The 18,512-nt window shown below is 37.2% G+C and overlaps 2 long non-coding RNA genes across 2 annotated transcripts in view; one reads left to right on the top strand and one right to left on the bottom strand.

Moving 5' to 3' along the window:
• Positions 1-18,512, bottom strand: part of LOC145518052 (uncharacterized) — a 179,302-nt gene that overhangs the window by 9,628 nt on the left and 151,162 nt on the right. Inside the window, exon 3 of the long non-coding RNA XR_014062558.1 lies at positions 10,467-10,512. This is a non-coding gene — a long non-coding RNA (uncharacterized LOC145518052). The remainder of the gene's footprint in view (positions 1-10,466; positions 10,513-18,512) is intronic.
• LOC145518051 (uncharacterized) overlaps positions 16,357-18,512 on the top strand; it is a 38,559-nt gene continuing 36,403 nt past the window's right edge. The window contains exon 1 of the long non-coding RNA XR_014062557.1: positions 16,357-16,944. This is a non-coding gene — a long non-coding RNA (uncharacterized LOC145518051). The remainder of the gene's footprint in view (positions 16,945-18,512) is intronic.

Raw genomic sequence — 18,512 nt, 5'->3', positions numbered from 1 at the left:
AATTAAAGATTCAGCTTTGCTGGAAACATTGCTTGTCTGACTGAAATCTAGCCTGAAGAGAGCAGTGGATGGTGAAATGAACTACGTTCTCTCTTCTACAGAAATTCTTTTTATAACCATACCTCTTGGATCCTATAACCCAGGCATGTGAGGTTCTTGGTTATAAAGTGAAAGGTAAGTATCAATCTCCCAAAAGATGTTACAGAATCGGTCAATAAGTACTATAATTATATGTTAAAATCAGATTAATTATAATTTTAAAAAGTGAGCTAGGTAACTGACATATTATTTCCTAGTTTTGCTGTAATAAAATAACACAATTTTAGTGGCTCAGACCAATACAAAGTCATTATTTTATAGTCCCAGGAAGTCCTGAGTTCACTGTGAGATGAAAGTGAAAGTTTCAGGAAGTCTAGAGTCCACTGGGCTAAAATAAAATTGCTAGTATGGCTGGTTCCTCCTGGGTTTCCCAGGAGGCACTAGTGACAAAGAACCCCGCTTGCCGGTGCAGGAAGCAGGTTCCATCCCTGAGCAGGGAAGATCCCCTGGAGGCGGGCATGGCAACCCACAACAGTATTCTTGTCTGGAGAATCCCACAGACAGAGGAGCCTGGTGGGCTACAGTCCTTGGGGTCACAAAGGAGTTGGACAAGGCTGAGTGTGCACACACTAGATCCTCCTAGAGTCTCTAGGGGGAGAATGTTTCCTTTTCCAGCTTCTAGAGGTTGTCCTTCATCTTCAAAGCCAGCAACACAGCCTATCCAAATCTCCTTCTCTCTCAGACCTCTGATTCCACCAATACATCTCCCCATCTCCCCTTGGCCCTCCTGCCTCCCCCTTGTAAGAACCCCGTGATAATGTTGAGCCCATCAAGATCATTCAGAGTAACCTCCCATCTTCAGATTCTGAACTTAATTACATCAGCAAAGTCTTTCCCAGGTAAGTTAACCTATTCACAGGTTCTGGAGTTTAGGATACGACATTTTTAGAGGGCCATTATTCAGCCTACAACAACTGGATTAATATTGATAAATTCAAAGATACTGTGTGTATCTTTGATATTTATCCCACAGAATTTTATTGCAGAAAAAGATTATACTAATGTAGAAACTGAGGTCAAGAAAGAATATGAGAGTGTTGAGAAATAGCTTAAGCTCTTCAAGTTTCTTTTAAAATCATAAATTAGATGAGAAAATAAAAACTGTGTGGCGACATGTTTGCACATGAGCCAATTGAAAATGAAAATAAGAGGCCGGTTGAGATAAGCAGTTGTGCAAAAAAAAAAACCACTCCCATTCCTCTTTTCCATCTTAGAAGATTTTACTTATGTAATTTTTACAGTGATAAGATCATGCACTTGACAATTCTTAAGTCTTTCATACAATCACTCAAAAGTGACAAATCGTGTGCATCCAGTCAAATGTGGTACAGCGTATGAATTCCAAGATTTAAAACTCTCTCTGAGGCCACAGCACAGTAAATTTAAAAAGCCCATGTCAAGGCATATTATAGTGAAACTACAGACAATATGGCATGAAAGGAAGATCCTAGAAGTATCCAGAAAGAAAAATGACTCTTGTGCAAGAATCAATCTCAAAATGGTACCAAATGTCTCTAACAACACTGGAAATCAATGGAGAAATAGATTCAAAATCCTGAGGTTTCTAAACCTAGCTAAATTACTGACCAGATGAAAAATAGAATGAAGATACCTTTACAAATGTAAGAACTAAAAACAGTATCTTACTTGCACTCTCTTTGGGAAGGTACTGAGAGCTGTGGCTCTGCAAAATGTAGGATAAAGAAGAGATAGATTAAAAAAAAATGTAGGATCCAGGAAATGGTATCCAATAAAGGAGCTCTAGTGAAAGGAGGTTGCAATCCAGTTCCAAGAGCAAAAGAGTGGAATTCTGGGAAGAGGTCTCAGTGCTGAGAAGGGTTAAAGGAGCAATAGATTATACAATATATTTGAATTATAGAAAACATATTGCTTAGGTATTTGTCAAATTAGTCAAGGCAATTAGGGGAAAATAGCAATGTATATATTAAAAATAAAACAGAGCAAGTGAAGAAATAATGAATATATACACTCCATCCAAAAATAATGCAAGGAAGACACAATCATAGTTTACTACTTGGCCTCAGTGTGAACATTGTTTTCACTGTCAAGATCATCAAAACTGCAGCTTTAACTAGAACTTGTGATGTAACTACATTGAGAGGACGGATGTTGATAAGATGTAAGAAATGATGGTATAAAAGAGTTAAATATTCATAATACATGAAACCAATACATGATTACTAACTAAAATTAAAAATCAAGAAATGGAATTATGAGCATAATTGTTTGGAAATATTGAGGTAAACACCAGAAGGAACAGAGTAAAAGTGATAAGAGGTATTTCTAGGGGTCAATATTGGAGGAAGGGGAGGACAAGGAGGGTAAGTCTGCTGTTATTAAGTATGTTTTGAAATACAATTTGCTTTTTAACTTTGTACCAGAATGACTTTGATAGAAATAAAAACTTCAAAAGAGCTCTGGAGGGTCTTCTCTTGCAGTTTAGGGGTTAACACTTCACCTTCCAATGCAGGGGATGCAGGTTCAGTCCCTGGTCAGGGAACTAAGATCCCACAGGCCACGGGCTTGGCCAAAAAAAAAAAAAGTCATTCCCTTTTTATTTATTGTTTTTAAAAAAGCACTAGAAACAAGCAAAGCAACCAGCCTTCTGTTACGTATACAGTAAGCATTCAGCAAGCCTTCTCTGTCACTGTTGCCGGTTGCTGGAGGAATACGAGAGGAGTAGAAGAGATTGATTTGCAGACTTGTCAACACTTCGGATGACTATGGGAGTCTTTTGTCAGGTTGAGGACCACTGCCACAGTCTATCTGGCTTCTTCCTCCCTGCTCCCAAATATTGTGACCAACCTGAAAAGACGAAATAAAAACCTCCCACCATTCCAGATGAAGCAGCTATTGTTTTCAAGACACTAGTGATTCCAAGATGAATAGGACATTGTCTTGCTTTCCAATCACTGAGGACCTACTGAGGATAATAAAGGTGGTGAGGTTTGCTAATTGCTGAAGCGGAGTATAAGCAAAGTGCCACATGTGCACCAAAGAGAGAACAATTGGCCAAGATTTGCCTTCAGGCAAGGATTCATGGAGGAGGTGGTACATATGTTATTTACATCCTGAGAGTGTCTTCATAAATTTAATTAAGTCACAGAAAGATGGTATTTTAAGTCCAAGAAGAGGGGTTAAGCAGAGGCTCAAAAGGGAAAACAAAATGTGAGAGAAGCCTCATAGTTTTTTTGTGTGAAGGCATAGAGAAATTTTTAGGATGATATAAAAGTTCTGTATCTGATTTGGTGATAGTAACATGGATGTATCATGGCTCTGACAAAACTCACTTAATTGCACACGTTAACCTGCATTTTATTATATAGAAAGTACACCTTGGTAAGAAAAACATATTAAAAAATAAAAATGTTTAAAATTTTCAGATATGAAAAAGAGAGAAAGAACAAGGAAAAAAGGGAGAAGAGGGCTGGCTTGGCATTGGAGAGACTGACACTGAATCAGGAATTAAAGCATCAAGACAAAAGCAATGATGGAAATTACTGGTGATAACAAGAGATTTGAAACTGACGGGGCAGAGGTTAGGCAAGAGGAAGGAGAGCAGCTGGGCAACAACAATGAACCAACAAGGAAAACACCTCGCTGACCTCCAGGCCTGGTTTCTGAAGGTCCAAACCTAGGTAGCATATTAAGAAGCACAGATATCACTTTGTCAACAAAGGTCCAGATAGTCAAAAGTATGGTTTTTCCAGTTGTCATGTACACATGTGACAGTTGGACCCTAAAGAAGGCTGAGTGCCCAAGAATTGATGCTTTCCAATTGTGCTGGAGAATACTCTTGAGAATCCCTTGGACTGCAAGCAGATCAAACCAGTCAATCCTAATGGAAATCAGTCATTGGAAGGACTGATACTGAAGCTGAAGTTCCAATACTTTGGCCATTTGATGTGAAGATCTGACTCATTGGAAAAGACCCTAATGCTGGGAAAGATTGAAGACAAAAAGAGAAGGGGGTGGCAGAGCAGGAGATGGTTAGATAGCATCATCAACTCAATAGACATGAATATGAGCAAACTTCGAGAGATGATGAAGAACAGGGGAGCTTGACATGTTGTACTCCATTGGGTTGCAAAGAGTTGGACATGACTTAGTAATTGAACAACAAAACAACAGATAGGAATTGGTGTGGAGGGGAAATCATTTTCACTAAAAAATCAACTCCATTATTTTTGTATGTTTGTACGTTTTGAATATTTTACCTGTATCTATGAGGATAAAACTTCATATATATTATAATTAAGTGATATATTTTTAAATTTACATAATTTATGCCTGAAGTAATCTGCAAATTACTACATCAAATCTCCTACCCAATGCATTATCTATGATGTTCTTAGGACCACCCAGTTTCTGTTTAAATGCTTCTAGAAACAGGGCTTCTACCATCTCAAGTCTTCATTCCCCCCCTGTTGGGGGGCCGCACTTAACGTTAGAATATTTCATCTTTAAGGTGCAGACAAGTTAGGAAGCTGGTGATCTTCTTCCCACTGGCCTTGATCCTGTCTTCTGAAACTGTGTGCCTGTGTGCTAAGTTGCTTCAGTCATTAGACTCTTTGCAACTGTGTAGAGGAGACTTTATTGCATATAGGGCTTTCAAATGCTAAAATGGAAAGAATGTTAATATTGAGAAGCTAATGTTAACTGTTGTACTCATATTATTGACATGAGGGGCGGTCAGTCAGGGAAGACTTCAAAGTGTGGGAATTTCTTAAGTTGCTCCTAACTCTTATGGTCCTTCAGGTCATCACTTTGCCCAAATAGAATTCACACGCCCCTCCTTTGTGTTCCCACAGCTCCTGCATGAATCAGTAGACTGATGAGCTCCTAGATGGTGAGATGGTGACAGACTTCCATGTGGTAAGTACGCAATATACGTTTCACAAATAAATTAATCAATACAGTAGTTTAGGGATAAAGGCATTTCAGGAAGTGTGAACCATGTGCAAAAATCTGAAAGTCTGAAGCAGAATAGTTATTTGAGCTAAATCTATGTAGCTGCACTAAAGAATATTAAAGTTGTCAATATAAAAAGAAAATCATTTAGAATGGCTCATACGTGTGAAATACTTAGAATATAGCCTTGTGTGTTGGCTCTGTTCTCTTAGCTAATGTCTTGAGTTGCTGAGTAGTGGCTAAAGACGTCTAAGGCTCCCAGAGGATGCTCAGCTTCAGTATCTCCAGCCTCTGACTGTGAGTCAGTTAGACAGAATATAGCATGGAAAGGTTAGGGAGTTCCTTAGCAAGCAAGGATGCTGCTGCTGCTGTTGCCAAGTCGCTTCAGTTGTGTCCGACTCTGTGCGACCCCATAGATGGCAGCCCACCCGGCTCTGCCGTCTCCGGGATTCTCCAGGCAAGAATACTGGAGTGGGTTGCCATTTCCTTCTCCAGTGCATGAAAGGGAAAAGTGAAAGTGAAGTCGCTCAGTCGTGTCCGACTCTTAGTGACTCCATGGACTGTAGCCTACCAGGCTCCTCCATCCATGGGATTTTCCAGGCAAGAGTACTGGAGTAGGGTGCCATTGCCTTCTCCGTTGCTAAGGATAGTCAAACATATTTAGCAGAGTGTGTGAAGCAGGAGGGAGAAGGCAATGGCACCCCACTCCAGTATTCTTGCCTGGAGAATCCCAGGGACAGTGGAGTCTGGTGGACTGCCGTCTATAGGGTCGCACAGAGTCGGACACGACTGAAGCGACTTAGCAGCAGCAGCAGCAGCAGTGAAGCAGGAGAGAACTCAGTAGTTGTGGAGGAGGTCTGTAATTCTATCTCTCCACTAGAAATCTGGTCTTGTCTTAGGTAGGCACTAGACTTCCCAGAGACTAATTCTGGTGTGAAATACAGATCTAGCTAATGAAATTATGAGAAAAATATCTCCTGCGTCAGCCTGTTTTGGTGAATGTCTTTCCACTTTGTGAAATACTAAGATCATGGCACCCAGTCCCATCACTTTATGGCAAATAGATGTGGAAACAGTGGAAACAGTGACAGACTTTATTTTGGGGGGCTCCAAAATCACTGCAGATGGTGACTGCAACCATGAAATTAAAAGACACTTACTCCTTGGAAGAAAAGCTATGACCAACCTAGATAGCACATTAAAAAGTAGAGATATTACTTTGCCAACAAAGGTCCATCTAGTCAAAGCTATGGTTTTTCCAGTAGTCATGTATGGATGTGAGAGTTGGATTATAAAGAAAGATGAACGCTGAAGAACTGATGCTTTTAAACTGTGGTGTTGGAGAAGACCCTTGAGAATTCCCCACTGCAAGGAGATCCAACCAGTGCATCCTAAAGGAAATCAGTCCTGAATATTCATTGGAAGGACTGATGCTGAAGCTAAATCTCCAATATTTTGGCCACCTGATGCAAAGAACCGACTCATTGGAAAAGACCCTGATGCTGGGAAAGATTGAAGGCAGGAAGAGAAGGGGATGACAGAGGATGAGATGGTTGGATGGCATCACCGATGTGATGGACTCGAGTTTGAGTAGGCTCCGGGAGTTGGTGATGGACAGGGAAGCCTGGCGTGCTGCAGCCCATGGGGTTGCAAAGAGCTGGACACGACTGAGTGACTGAACTGAACTGAACTGATATAATGTCCTAGTAAAGCAACACAAAAGATAACACACTTCTCACTGCATCAGCATCAACAGAACAGTAACACTTTATAAATAAAATCGGCTAATCATAGTGGAATTATTGTTTACCACCTTATATGTCTGATTTTGGGGGGATAAAATAGATTCTGATATAATACATTTTCAGTAGCTAGGTATCTTTAGAAACAATAATTGAAACTATGGGAGGGGAGAAACCTCAAAATGAGCATACTTACATAGCTTGAAGAAGTTACCATAATGATAGAAATATTTTAGAGATAAATGCATATATTCAAAGCGGATATTGAGGGAAAATTTTAAGTGAGAGAGGAAAAGGAAACTTCAGTTAGGGTGGGACACAGAGTCAAAGGGACTTTCAGGTGGTGCAGTGGTAAAGAATCTGCCTGCCAATGCCGGAAAAGCAAGAGACGCAGGTTCTATCCCCAGGTCAGAAAGATCCCCTGCAGAAGGGCATTGCAATCCACTCCAATATTCTTACCTGGTGAATTCTATGAACAGAGGAGCCTTGCAGGCTACAGTCCATGGGGTCTTAAAGAGTTGGACATGATTGAGCCCACACATAGTCAAAGAAATGTATAAGCTGTCTACTTTAAATCTTCCCTTCCCAAGTGCACAATCATATAGATAATAAGATGGTGCTCAGAAAAACCTGATCGTCTAGAGGCCACTCTGCTTAGACTAGAGGTAGTAGTAGAATTCAGGTCACTTGAATTCTAGATGAGTGTGTTCTCAACCACTGCATACTGCCCATCTTCTTTTTAGTAGAAAATATCTTATTAGCATATTGACTAGTCTAGTGACAAGAACAATAAACTAAGATAAGATAATAAATTAGGTAAAGCTTGCTTTGAAATTTTAAGGCAATGCTGAAAAAAATATGTGAGGATTGGAAATATGTAACATGGAAGATAGAATTCAGGGAAAAAAAATAGGATAGCCTAGAAATGTTTTGTATACTAATGTAGAGAGATGGAATTTATTTAGAGAAAGAAGTGTTTTAGCTAATGAAGTAATCTGTGCTGATATCAGAATAACAAATTAGGTGGCATAGTACTTATAATTTAAGTGCTGAGCTAAAGTATTAGGAAACTAAAAAGAACTTGTGTTTTATTAGGTGTTAATATTTTCTTGAAATATTTAGCATTTCAGTAAAGAGAAGTGAACCTACCAAGAGAAAATAAACATTTGAGTAAAATAAAGGAATAAGTTAACTATTCCTTTGGTCAACTCAATAAAGAAATTTGGGACAGACTCTAGCCAGTATCAGTGACTATATCAAAATGAATGCTAGAGAAAGAATTAATTGAAATAGAAAATAATAAGGTTTTCAAACTTTGATATGACTACTCATTAACATATTAAAAGGAATAAATAACACAGCAAATCATTTGGTTCTGAAGATATTCAAAAGCTTTGGAAAACAATAGCATAGTATGTTTAAAGTTAATATTTCCAGGTTAACTGGAAAAAAATCCAAGTAGTAGAAATTAGGTTAGGTCATTGAAAGAAGAAAAATATGAAACTAGCAAGAGGATTAAAATACAAAAATAAAATTAAACAAATGATTGAATCAGGAATCTATTCCTCAAATATAAAAGACAATGAAGAAAAAAATAGAATTTTATTGCTCTGCCAGAGAAGAAAGGAAACTAATAATAGATAGTGGTATAAAAACTGAAGATTTTCAATATATACATTCCAATATATATATTCCTGAATATATACATTCAATATATACTCTTCAGATAAGTTTACATGTTTAATGACTGGATGAATCATGCTCCAATTATTTTCAAAAGATTGCAAGACCAGATTCCTAGGAAAATTTATAGAGTACTGGGATACATTCTTGTTGTTGAGCATACTTAACGAAGTGCGGGTATATTTGCATTGCTATGAACTTCAAATTTTGAAATAAGGAATATAGGAAACATTCCTAAAAATCAATAAAAGTAAAATAATAATATATTTATCATCAATAGCTATAGAATAGGAAGAGAGAATTATTCTTAGAAATTACAAAATGATCAATCTAAAAAAATATTAAAACCAAGTATAGGCAATCTTTGTATAGTCTGGATATGCACAACTTTCAGTTACCACATTTTAGTTAAGTGACACTAATTCCCTAGCAACTCAGTTGAAGTTTCAGTTACTCTACCTATTAACTACAAATAATAGCATAATGGATAAAATTAACTGCTAGCTCTTAGTCCACAAATCACCACATAAATAATAGATGCACATTATGGTCAATTACCAATCACATTTCTTTTCTCAAAAGTTGTGTGTAATGGATCACTGTGCATTTATTACTCAACTTCTGCACAGACAGAAAAGTGTATAGTTACAGTGCTGCCTTGTTCCCCAGGGAAACACCTATGTGACATTTTATGAAAACAATAGTTGAAAGAGGGAATTAGCCAGTAAAGATGAATGCACAGCAAAGAAAACAAAAGTGATAACACTGAAAGGGAGAGTCACACCAGACAGAAGTGGAGTGATAATTGCTGGGAATGTTGTCACTGCAGCCATTTGAAAGACACTAGATGTTGAGCCAGAAGATTGGTGAAGGTAAACTTGTAGACACAAATGAAGAATGTAGTTGTGACAAAAAGGATAGAAGTGTCCTAGAGGAAGTGATGCTCTCAAAAATCTTCACTTTCAGGGTACTCTGAGAGATAGTTTCTGATACTGAAAGTGTAAAAGGTAAGTAAATTAGCTGGCCTGAACTTAGATGGAATATTATGATTCTTTAAGCCTCAGAAAAGTTGCTCACTCCAGCCATAAACTAAATTGTGAGAAGAGAACAAAGCATTATTCAAATTACTCTTGATAAATTTTTTTTGAAAAGAATTAAAACACTTCTCAATGTTCTAATGTAGTAAATTATACTACATTGTAGAAAATACACACTTCTTTTACTAGTCTTCAATTCCCCATATGTTTATAACTAACAGAATTCTTAATATTTTGAAATAAAATTTTAATGGTCTTTAAATAATCATACACTTTCCCAAAGATTTTTAAGATTACTTTGCATGGTTTCAGCTTGCACAGTCATTTTCATGATTGTACTGTTTTGCACAGTAAAAACTGCCTACATTTAGCAACTGGTTTATATGTACTAAGAATAATATAGTATATTGCCTAATTATTTTTGGGAAGATCAAGGTGCTCACAGTTAATATTACATTTCATCTATCTCATTCCTACCAGGGAATGAGAAAGACAGATGCACTAGATCTCATTTGACCGAGATGTAACTCACATAAATAATACATGTGGGGTTATTGAGTATTTATTGTGTGTTCTCTCTTTTGCCAGAAAATGTGGGGAACTAAAGAAGGCTTTACTTCGGTGGCTTTATAAAATAATCATAAATATAAATGAGCACAAATGAAGCAACTAGAGAACAATTAAGTACTGGACTAGATTCATTTCTGATAAGAAGAGCTTAATGTGATGTTATGTTTCCTGGGGAAATAGGCTTAGAGCAGATTGGGGATTTGAGTTCAGACGCAAATCATGAGAAGAATTTGGAAAAGTGGAGATGATTATATTCTAAGGATGCACATTAGATCAACACAAGATCATAAGTAGCTGTTGTCTCTGTCCACGTGCCTGGTATTCCTAGGGCGTGGAGTAGCAAAGGAGTTTGCTAAAATATACAAATAAATATCTGGGAGTCCATGGACAAAAGAGAGCATACCATAGGTCATCTGGAGCCAAATGCGTTACCCTCTGCGGGTCAGCGCCTAGGTCAGAACAAGAGAAGAAGCAGTGTGAGAAAATAGAGTGAATTAACCACTCTTTAAGGACCATACAAAGTGCATACTAAATTCCAAAGGCTAGAAAAATAGTTAGGAATCGGAACCATAGTGTAAACTCTAATATTACTATTTTTGTATCTGACTTACATTTACACTCCATTACGAAACGCACATTTCCTTTTGCAACCCCACGGACTATACAGTCCATGTAATTCACCAGGCCAGAATACTGGAGTGGGTAGCCTTTCCCTTCTCCAGGTGATCTTCCTAACCCAGGGATCGAACCCAGGGATCGAACCCAGGTCTCTCGCATTGCAGGTGGATTCTTTACCAGCTGAGCCACAAGGGAAGCTTTAAGGAAGGCATCAATTTGTAATTTCCAGTTGTATTTTGCCTGGGACTGAAGGGGGCAGCATTGCATCGGTGGCCTTAAATAAATGAGGGGAAGACAGATGAGAAGATTGGACGGGGATAAGGCTACTGTGGACAGAGTATGAGCAAAAGGCCTGATAAATAATTGTACTACGAAAAAGTGGATGAAATACCACCTAGTTTTCAAATGATAACATGTAGAAGATGGTACATAATTCTCTAATTAATGTAAAGAATGTCAGAGATAGTTTAATATATTAGAGCAAAAAGTCTGCACAGGCCTGCTTTATATAATCATAAATAAGATGTATAAGATAACATGTAACTATGTAAACATCCTACAGAATCAAGAATTAGAAAGAAAAGGGGAATAAAAAGGACCATGCTATAAAAGATAGACCAAACAATAGAGACATTTCCTATCTGGTAATGTTTTATGTAGTAGAAAATCTTTAAAGAATATAAATTGAATAAAACAAAACTTATGACAAAGAACAGATAAGACATGGCCAAAAATAGAGAAACAAAGAAAAATTGGGTTCTTGATGCACTGACTCTAAAAACTGTAGTGCAAAGTAATCAGATATAATACAGCATTATTTTCCTGAAATGAGAAAAAACGGATTCTAAAATTCTAAATGGCATCATTCATATCAAATAAACAAAATAAATTCTAAATGGTATCATTCATATCTTGTCATTGATGTATATCCTGTTAAATAATTGAATGTCTCCGATAATGAAAGAGTTCCTCAGGATCTTACGAAATAAAAACAAGTCAACTATAAGCAGTGAAAATCAGACTGGCCTTAGATTTTTTCATAGCAACTTTCACTGCAAGAAAGAAAGGAAGTAAAGTCTACTAAGGAAAGAAAGCCTGACTCTAGAATAAGTATGAATGTAGGAGGAAGATTTCCTTGAACATGAAGATTGCAGGTCCCTTAAGATCAGATACAAGCCCTCTTAAAATAAATAAATAAAAAACAATAACAAAAAACTATATGAGGTTTAAAAATCCCAGCCAGCCAAGAGAATCCAGAAATGACAAGTGTGTGGCGAAGAGCTGGTGGAGAACACTGAATGAACTTAAGTCAAAAGCAAATGAACAATTTGAAAATTTGGGGTTGAGTACCCAAACTGGTAGAATGGGAAAGACTAGAGATCTCTTCAAGAAAATTAGAGATAACAAGGGAACATTTCATGCAAAGATGAGCTCAATAAAAGACAGGAATGATATGGGCCTAACAAAAGCAGAAGGTATTAGGAGGAGGTGGCAAGAATACACAGAACTATACAAAAAAGATCTTCATGACCCAGATAATCACGATGGTGTGATCACTCACCTAGAGCCAAACATCTTGGAATGCGAAGTCAAGTGGGCCTTGGGAAGCATCACTATGAACAAAGCTAGTGGAGGTTATGGAATTCCATCACCTCAATAGTTGAGCTATTTCAAATCCTAAAAGATGATGCTCTGACAGTGCTGCACTCAATATGCCAGCAAATTTGAAAAACTCAGCAGTGGCCATAGGACTGGAAAAGGTCAGTTTTCATTGTAATCAATCCCAAAGAAAGGCAATGCCAATGAATGCTCAAACTACCACACAATTGCACTCATCTCACACGCTAGTAAAGTAATGCTCAAAATTCTCCAAGCCAGACTTCAACAGTATGTGAACCGTGAACTTCCAGATGTTCAAGCAGGTTTTGGAAAAGGCAGAGGAACCAGAGATCAAATTGCCAAGATCTGTTGGATTATCGAAAAAGCAAGAGTTCCAGAAAAACATCTATTTCTGCTTTATTGACTATGCCAAAGCCTTTGATTGTGTGGATTAGCACAAACTGTGGAAAATTCTGAAAGAGATGGGAATACCAGACTACTTGACCTACCTCTTGAGAAATCTGTATGCAGGTCAGGAGGCAACAGTTAGAACTGGACATGGAACAACAGGATGGTTCCAAATAGGGAAAGGAGTACATCAAGGCTGTATACTGTCACCCTGCTTATTTAACTTATATGCAGAGTACATCATGAGAAATGCTGGGCTGGAGGAAGCACAAGCTGGAATTAAGATTGCCTGGAGAAATATCAATAACCTCAGATATGCAGATGACACCACCCTTATGGCAGAAAGTGAAGAAGCACTAAAGAGCCTCTTGATGAAATTGAAAGAAGAAAGTGAAAAAGTTGGCTTAAAAGTCAACAATAAGAAAACTAAGATCATGGCATCTGGTCGCATCACTTCATGGAAAATAGATGGGGAAACAGTGGAAACTGTGGCTGACTTTATTTTTCTGGGCTCCAAAATCACTGCAGATTGCAACTGCAGCCATGAAATTAAAAGACGCTTGCTCCTTGGAAGAAAAGCTATGACCACCCTAGACAGCATATCATAAAGCAGACATTACTTTGGCAACAAAGTTCCATCTAGTCAAGGCTATGATTTTTCCAGTAGTCATGTATGGATGTGAGAGTTGGACAGTGAAGAAAGCTGAGCGCCGAAGATTAGATGCTTTTGAACTGTGGTGTTGGAGAAGACTCTTGAGAGTCCCTTGATCTGCAAGGAGATCCAACCAGTCCATCCTAAAGGAAATCAGTCCTGAATATTTGTTGGAAGGATTGATATTAAAGCTGAAACTTCAATATTTGGCCACCTGATGCAAAGACCTGACTCCTTTGACAAGAGCCTGATGCTGGTAATGATTGAAGGTGGGAGGAGAAGGGGATGATAGAGGTGGTTGGATGGCATCACTGACTCAATGGACATGATTTTGAGTAACCTCCGGGAGTTGGTGATGGATAGGAAGGCCTAGCGTGCTGCAATCCCTGGAGTTGCAAACAGTCAGACATGACTGAGCAACTGAATCGAACTTAACTGAACCCAAACTGATGCTGCAACAGACCCTTGAGAGTCCCTTGAACTGCACGGAGATGAAACTAGTCAATCCTAAGGGAAATCAACTGTGAATACTCATTGGAAGGATTGATACTGAAGGTAAAGCTCATTGGAAAAGGCCCTGATGCTGGGAAAGATTGAGGGCAAAAGGGGAAGAGAGTGGCAGAAGAGATGGTTGGATAGCATCACCAATTCAATGGATATGATCTTGAGCAAACTCCAGGAAATGATGAGGGACAGGGAGGCCTGGTGTGCTACAGTCCACGGAGTTCCAAAGAGTCAGACATGACTTAGTGACTGAACAACAACAACCAACCATTAGGGCTTTCCAGATGACTCAGTGGTAGAGAATCTGTCTGCCAAGCAGGAGATGTGGGTTCTATCCTTGGGTTGGGAAGATCCCTTGGAGAAGTAAATAGCAATCCACTACAGCATTCTTGCCAGGACAATCCCATGGACAGAGGAGCCTGGCAGGCTACAGTTTGTGGGATTGTAGAGAGTCAGATAGAACTTAGCAACTACAAAAAACAAACATAAATATTAAAAATCTCACTAAAGTAGACACAGTGTAATATAATCTGATAGGATAGTGGGAGAGGAAAAGAAAGGAAGATATGACAGTGTTAATCATCTCATCTTTTATAGTAGAGAAACAGCATGTAGTTAAAAATAATCATGGTTGCCTTTATTCTTTTTTTAAAAATTTTAGACTGTTTTAAATTAACTAAATAGTTTTTTTAAATTTTCTTGGCTGTACCATGAAGCATATGGGATCTTAGTTCCCAGACCAGGGATTGAGCTTGTGTGTCCTGCATTGTCAGCACGCAGTTTCAACCACTGGACCACCAGGGAAGTCACAGTTCCTTTATTCTTAAATTCGGGATTTTTTCCTAGGGAAATAATAATTTATATCACTTAAAAACATTTATCTGAAACTTTGAAATGTATTAAGTTTTATTCCAGATTTTCTTTTGTGAACCACAGTTAACAATAAAAATTAATAGGTTTTAACTTAAAAAGGGCATGTGGTATTAACACATTTTTTTCCTTTTCCTCTTTCTTTTCTCCTGTTCAGTATATATAGAAATATATTTCATACATTCTGTGAATGTTTAAGGCGGTTTTTAATCTGTGAATGTTTGTAGTTTAAAATGATTTTTTCCTTGACATTTTTATATGATTTGAAATTCTATGTTTTGTATAGGTACTATTTTAATTTACTCAGTCATTGCTTAAAGTAATATGTGCTCAAGATACAAACTTTGGAACCCAAAAGAGAGTCAAAAAGGAGAAAAAACTCACTCATTCTATCATATATTGACACTGCAATTAAAACTGTTTCTTGGATTTTTAAAATTTTCTCCTATTGCTAAGAATTTCAGTGCAGACAAGTTTGTTACAATTTGAATGCTATGCATTACTCTACCACAACATCAATTTTCCAGTCATTATAAATGTGTTAAAAGCACCTTTTTAATGACTATATAATATTTCATTGAGTATATACACTGTAATTTAGATTAAGTACATCTAACACAGTTGAAAGGGGCCTTGAATATACAAATAGCCTTGAATATTCTGTAGTGGTTCAAACATATGATTAAAGGAACAAAGATGGGCATGCTGATATTCATTTTTCTTAATTATATTAATTTTTAACCAAGAAATCATAAGCAGAAGCGGTAAAATTTTTTCCTTATATGTCTTGAAAAATAAGGTCTTAGAATTAGGTTGAATGCACATGATTCCTGGATTTAAGAAGAAATATATAGTTCATAAAATTTCATATACCCACTTTATTAATCAATAAAATAATTTAATTTCTCATTTTCAAAGCTACTTGTAAACAAAATGAGAGATCAGGTATCCAATTTTTACTCTTAGGTTGTAAATAAATAGAGAACCTGAGTTGTACTTAACAAATGAGGAAATGGAATATGTAATTTAAACTCTCCAGGTACCTAAATGTCCATTGGCATAGGAATGCATAAAGAAAACATGGTGCATATATAAAATGGAATATTACTCAGCCATAAAGAAGACCAAAACGGTTTCATTTGCAGAGACATAGATGGACCTAGAGATTGTCATACAAAGTGAAGTATGTCAGAAAGAAAAAAATATCATATATTAATGCATATATGTGGAATCTAAAAAATTAGTATAGATGATCTTACTGGCAAGGCAGAAATAGAGACATAGATATAGACAACAAACATGGACAGCAAAGGGGGAAGAGAAGAGGTGGGATGAAATGAGAGATTGATACTGATATATACACACTACTATGTATAAAATAGATAACTAATGGGAACCAACTGTATACACGGGGAACTCTGCTCAGTGCTCTGTGGTGACCTAAATGGAAAGGAATCACTAAAAGAGGGCATATATTTATGTATACATCTGGCTGATTCACTTTGCTGCACAGCAGAAACTGGCACAGCCGTGTAAATCCACTATGTGTGCGTTTGTGTATGTTCAGTTGCTCAGTCATGTCTGACTCTTTGTGACTTCATAGACTGTAGCCTGCCAGGCGCCTCTGTCCATGGGCTTTCCCAGGCAAGAATACTGGAGTGAGTTGCCATTTACTACTCCAGGGGATCTTCTCAACCCAGGGATCAAACCTGTGTCTCTTGTACCTTCTGTGCTGGCAGGCAGATTCTTCACCACTGTGCCACCTAGGAAGACCCGTGAAGCAACTATACTTCAACAACAACAACAAAAGTTCTGCTTATATTTCACGGGCCAGACCAAGGACCAAGAAGCAGGAATGTGTAATGAAAATCACTCCTTCGGGAAGAGTACTGGAGTGAGGGAAAGTAGATGTTTGGCAGAAAAGTAGTTTAGTCATGTTATGGACTGAACTGTGTACTCCCTTTCATCTCCCTGCCAAATTCATATGTTGAAGCCTCCTGCTTAGAACGTGACTGTTTGGAGACAGAGTCAAAGACATAACTAAGATTAAATGAGGTGGAATGGATGGTCCCTAAATCAATCGGACAAATGTCTTTATGTGACGAGGAGGTTAGAACACACAGCCACCAGGGGCCTGTGTGCACAGACAGACAACCACGTGCAGGGGGAGGGGGCAAGACGGCGGCCACCTGCAAGCCATGGAGAGAGGCCCCAGAAGAAGCCACCCAAGGCAAGTCAAAAATAGTATGTCTCCATGAATGTTCCAAGGTTATTTTACTGATTTGTGTAGCATTATGGAGCCTAACTCAGAAATAGGCTAGAAAGAGAAAAATAAGAAAAATCAATAAATCAGGAAAGCAAGGGGGAAATTCAGCCAACATCTCATGGTTTAGGACTATAATTCTTTGAGAATTTATATGAAAACACCATATGTGTATAACAAATATATTTCTCACTATGCCTATTTCTTGTAAACATTCCAGTGAAAGTGAGGTTGATTTTTGAAGTTAACTGACTGCAAGTCATTATTTGCAGAATTAAACTATTTCTACAATAAAAGGTTGATGTTAGGTTTCAGGCCAAGTTTTTTGAGTGTCCATTCCAAAAAACTTTAAAAAAAAATGTGAGGCTGGGGGGTTGGGTGGGTGATATAACCTCATAGACGGCTAAATGGAGGCTCTCTGGGCAATGGAATTAAAAATTCCATTCTTTGAGCAAAACATAGAATAAATTCCATCGTAAATGACATTCTATAAATATAAGTGAGCACTGTCTTAAACCTTAATATCTGAGGACTTACTAGCTTTGGTGATATAGCTTCTGTGTTTCTTAGAGGGGGATTAATCGATTAATTAATCAATTAATCGATTAATCACTTTAATCGATCAGTTAGACCATAGTGTGTTAAAATCAAAACACTCTGAAACTTCTAAACTATTGATTCATGTCAATGTATGGCAAAAACTATTACAATATTGTAAAGTAATTAGCCCCCAACTAAAATAAATAAATTTATAAAAAAAATAAATAAATAAATAAAATAAAATGAGCTATAATAGAACAAAATGAACAATACATTAAGAAATACAATACATGTTTTGGGTGATTAAAAGTATTTGCTAGGATTAACTGTTGGTTTTTAAAGTATTATTATAGTTTGCTCAGTGTTCACATTGAGTTAGATATTACTGTATTTTTTTTTAATGGATTTTTTCTTACATAAGAACATAAAACCTATTTGAAAAATCACATAATTACGTAGTTGTTCCTTTGGTACAGGCTGCACTTTGGTGTGTTAAAAAAATTCACTTTTTTCAGAATAAAATTTCTAAGTAGGAGCAAACAAATATTGTAGGAATAATTTTAAGGATATTTTTGAAAGCTTGATGTACAGAAAACCAAGAAATACCTTATTATGTTGTTAAAATTCCAGTTCTATTCTATTGAACTCTAAATGCTCATCAAACTGAGTTATCCTTGTTAGAACAATCTAATTAGAAAGGAATATATTCTGGAATCATTTAAATCTATCAGGGGAAGAGAATTAATGCAACTATATCATCTCAAATTTCAGAGTGCATACATCCTATTAATGCTAATTACATTTATAAAATGCAAATTACTTACTTCCCTTTGCTCTGTGTATTTATGTTAATATGCATAATTTAAACGAAGGCAAAAACACACTTAAAGTCAATAATGTTCATATAAGCCAAAATGATGAGTTTATTTTTAAAAAAATAGCTATTGGGATGGCATATTTGCCCAAATACTTCAATGCTCCAATTTTCCAGTTTC

The sequence above is a fragment of the Giraffa tippelskirchi genome, chromosome 8 (assembly GCF_054371585.1).
Source record: "Giraffa tippelskirchi isolate mGirTip1 chromosome 8, T2T-mGirTip1v1.2.pri, whole genome shotgun sequence".
Classification (NCBI taxonomy): Eukaryota; Metazoa; Chordata; class Mammalia; order Artiodactyla; family Giraffidae; genus Giraffa; species Giraffa tippelskirchi.
The sequence above is the reverse complement of the archived record's forward strand: the minus strand, read 5'-3'. Positions and strand labels throughout refer to the sequence as shown.